Genomic DNA, 4839 nt, shown 5'->3' on the forward strand with positions numbered 1-4839 from the left:
GGCCATCGAGCGTTCCTTGGGACTGTCTCGGAGATGTTCGGAGGAGTGGGATAGCAGGAAAGCAAAGAGACTGGGGGCAAGACGTGAGTAGGATGGGACCTAGGGAGGCTTGTATGTTTAACGTTGTCCACTGTTTGGGGGCAGGATTGGGGCGTCGCCGTGAAATGAATGCTTTGCTTGTGCAAGGGTTCCTCGTTGTGCCCCGGCGATGAATCCTGAAGATGGCCATAGCCTTCAAAATGGAAAAGATTGAAAGGATTCAGAACTTGAAACAATAAAATCCAAGCTAATTGAATCTAGAAAAAAGGGATTCCCATGGTTTTGCCCAGGTGCATTTTGTTACTGGGAACAAGATCCTCAGGATATTGAAGTCCAAGGGGCTGGCTCCAGACCTTCCAGAAGATTTGTACCATTTGATCAAGAGGGTGCTTCCACCTCCCCACCCTCCTCTGCCCCTTCCCCCCTCTTCCCCCCCCCTTCTTTCCACCCCTCTCCATGCCCCTCCTCTCCCTCCTTCCTCTCCCCTCCCTCTGCCTTCCCTTCACATAAAGGTAGGACTTCTATTTTTTTATTTTTATTGATTGCTTATTACTTTGGTCTTGGTGCTTTAGGTGCAGGGTTCCTTCTATTTTTTATTTGTTAATTAATTGCTTATTACTTTTTGTGCTTTGTTTAGTGCTTTGCAAGTCTTGGTGCAGGTCCTCTCAACTTCCTTGTATTTTTTATTTGTTATTGAATGCTTATTTTTGTACTTTGTTTAGTGCTTGGTGCTTTAAATGTACTTATGCTTCTTTAATGTTGTTGTGAAGGTGTTTAGTGCTTTGGAAAATCCTCTCACTTCCCTCCCCCCCCACCCCCGCTCCCCTCACCCCCCCCCCCCCTTCTCTGGCTACCTGCGCTGATTTCTTAAGTCTCCGAAAGGTTTTTCTGAGCGTATAAAAGTGAACATATACGCTGGCCTAAGTTAGTTTGGAATAACTTTTTGCTGGCCAAACTTGCTTAAATGGTTAAAACAGGCATAAGTGGCTGGTAATGCCCACTTTTGAAAAAAAAAACTGAACTAAAAAGTAACTGAACTAACTCACTTAAACTGGAGCAAACTAAATGGGGAGAATTGCGATTTTTAAGATACTCCAAAAAAAACTAGTTGCTCCAAAAAAATAGGAGCAACTTCTGGGGAAACTTGGGCCCATTGTTACTAACTCAAATTTGCCTTGTTTCTAATCGGATACAAGGGCCGGGCCATATAATATCTAACAAAACATCCAGCCCAAATTTTGTGGAAGAAATTCAAGTTGTTTCAATGTTTTTTTTTAATTAATAAAGCAATTATTATAATGGGTCTTTTGTTGTTCTTTAAATTACTGGTGACAATCAATACGATTTAGAACACGGAGTGCTGTATTGAGTTGAACATTGGACCCCTGTAATACCTTGATCAAAAGATAAGTATGGTGAAGGAAGTTTTTCCACTCTGTTGTGCCATGGTCGGGTAGGTTGTAGTTTTGCTCCTGGAATTTCCCACATCACAAGTTCTTGATTTGGGAGATACCAAGAAGAAGAGAAAATCAGCTTAGGCCAATCATATGCGATTTCCAATAGCAAACTTGAGAAAACTTGCAAAAGTCTGCAATCAGATTACCTGGTGCCCTCTCAGCTAGGGAATCTAAAATTAATAATGGTGATAATTCTGAAATATATAATCACTACTGTTGCTTTTAATTATCGTCTACTGTCACTGCAATTGATTTTTCAACTATTGTTATTGTAAGTACTGCTGGCATAATATTATAAAAGAGCAACCTGGAACCCCTTGCTCTGATCCACCTCAAACCTCACAGCCAAGGTGCTTCCTAGACCAATCACCGAATAAACAAATCACTACCCCTTAGCCCACTCAGCAATCAGCTCCTAACAATAACTCACCCTCTCCCTTACACCCTCACTGTCTTGCTCTCTCTCCTTCTGTCCTTCTGTCTCTGTCTCTCACTGTCTCAAACTCCACCCCCATCCCCATATTACCTGAACTTCCCGATCAGGAATGACCCTGCCTTGCCAATTAGTAAACTCCATCCAAGTGCAAATAACTGTACAGCTCACTCAATGTATATACCTGCAAGCACCAAGGAACCTGCAAGGCAGCATGTATTTTCTATTGCTTTATATTGTATCATGACCCGATAAAACATGTACATTTATGCAGAATTCAATAATAACACAAAACTATTTGAAATAAATATTAATTCAAGGACTAATGAGCAAACATTTGACCCTCCAGTGAAGCCATGTAAGTCTGTGTTAATAAAAGAGTGTTCACCACTTATGCCATTGCTCCCAGCTACTTTTTCAGCTGCAGTATAAACTAATCATTTTTTAATTTTTACCTGCTTTGTATTATCTAATAATATTTCCTTATGTCAAATGAGATTTAAGGAGAAACAAATACTTACAAAAAATACTTTAACAGTTTTCATTTTTGCAATTAATATCCCAGATTTTGCGGTCAGCAGCAAATCAACAGTGCTAGCCATTCATTACACTTACACTTGCGCACAGACTTTCTATGGGCTTTTGCACTAGAATTTGTGGTGATTAGAAATACAAAACCTCGTGGTGCCCTCTAAGTGGGATCTGGGAATTCTGTGAACAGGGCAAGAAACTGTGTATCACCTTAACCAATCAGATTGAATAATCCTTACATGCAGCGTCTAAACTAGGAAGTGTAAGTTAGAATAATTAATTCAATGGCAAATTATGTACAGAAAGCGAAATAAAAAAGGGGAAAGAAAGATGAGATTAAGAGAGCGATAAAAGAGACAGAAAGAAAAAGTAAAACAAATGTTTTTAAATCTTCAACAATAATTAAAATCTGAAGGAATGAGACTCCACACTTGTAAAAGTTAATTTTCTGTGTCAAAGAGGTTGTTTGGCAGTAATTAAGACTTAAAAATTCACTTACACTTGAATGGACAAACCCTAAGTTTTTCTGCTGAGTTTAGTGTGTATCTATCATGTAAGTATCCCAACTTCACGCCCTTCCATGTATTTAAATGCCGATATAGCAAAGCTTCTGGAGGAGCAGGGCAACTCAGACAGCAACTTCCTGATTTCTGTGTTTAATTGCACATGTGCTGTCACCAGAAGTTGCTGTCTGATTTATTCTTTAATAACGTTGAATGCTGATAGTCTCACCGTTATTTTTACTGCAAAATCTGGGTCCAACAACTTAACTTTGTTTTTTATTTACTGACATCTATTTTCTGACATCTATTCTCCTATGAGAAACTATTTATAGCATTATTTTTTCTGGCAGTCTATGGAAAACTTTACATCACCAATATGTACTTCGAGGCAATCTGTGGAGTGCAATGCATCTATACTATCCATTTCCAAAGTGGTCGATGGAGAACTTTGTACCTACAGCACCCATTTTCATGGCAGCCTATAAAAAAAGAGGTGGGGGAACAGGGTGCCACAGTGCTTTAGACACAAGGCTTTCACTTCTTGGGCCAAGTTTTAAATCAGGCCAGAGTGTTGGTATGAACGTCTGCTCTCTCTGCTGTTTCTTTGGACAGTCTTGATTCAGTTCCTAGTGGGCATTGTCACACAGCTGAAAACTGTACCTATTTCAGCACTGGTTGGCATTCTCACCCAGAGAGACCACATAATGGTTGGTATGCAAAATAGGTGCTCTTCTGATGTTGAAACTGAGGCACATAATTGGGGCTGAGTTGAGGGAACTTTACTCTGTGATCAGCTGTGCTATACTTGATCGAGAAGTGCTTGATGCTGACACTGGCTGTCAGAAATGATTAAAGTTCCATTCCCCTAGCATCACTCAGCCTGAAAAGTTGTTGGGCTGTCAATTTTTTCCAGGAATGTATGGAGGGTTTTTCATCGATGGAATTCCATTGCCTAGCAAGTTCTGAAAGCTTATATAAATGAAGTTGCTCTGTTCATGTCGCTGACTAGAAGAAGCTTTTGAGCAGTTCGAGTTGTATCCTCCAGTAATTTCACATGCATTTTTCATCAGTAGTACCGATGTACAAATTGTGTCTGGCATTTTGGTAGGTGTTGAATTTTTTTAATGGATTACAAACTACAACTGCAACTACCAAAAGCAGTACACTGGAAGTTTATTAGGAAGCAACAATTGGGATTATAAATCTTTTGCAATAAATGCAAAAGTAATGAAAATTATATTTATGTATATCCTTGAGCGCTACAGGATTTATTATTTGACTAAATCAGGATTCGCAGAATTAGCTTTAGGCAGCTTCAATGTTGAAGAAAAAGAATGAAAGAACTTGCATTAATATGTTGACTGGAAGACAAATACATAGCTGGTTAACTTCACTTAGTTTTCTCCATTTCCTTTTGCATTACAGATTATTAGCATGACAATTCCCAACTTTTGACTGCCCTGCTCCTTCCCTATTTTTGGTTGGCTACAATCCCCTAATACATTATAGGCAGTAATGAACAACTCCCTCTATCGGGTGCTACATTCAATGACAGGCTGTCAAAGCAAATCTCCTGATTAATGGCCCAGAATTTGCTGGAAAAATAATAACGAGTTCAAGATGCAATTTGTTATCAGTGTGTAGAAAAACCCAGCAAATTGTGGCGAGGAAGAGATATGTCATGAGTTGCGAATTACCACAATTTGCTGGACAATTTGCTCTGTTCTTCCATTAGCCTCACAAAAACGGGAGCTCGCTCCTTCATCAAACCATATAAAATTGTGGAAAGACAATAGGGCTTGGGATACATTGTTGGAACCATTGAATATAAAACAAAAAACATGATACTCAGGCTTTATAAGACTTTGGTACCTCT

The sequence above is a fragment of the Pristiophorus japonicus genome, chromosome 15 (genome assembly GCF_044704955.1).
Source record: "Pristiophorus japonicus isolate sPriJap1 chromosome 15, sPriJap1.hap1, whole genome shotgun sequence".
In the NCBI taxonomy this organism is placed as follows: Eukaryota; Metazoa; Chordata; class Chondrichthyes; family Pristiophoridae; genus Pristiophorus; species Pristiophorus japonicus.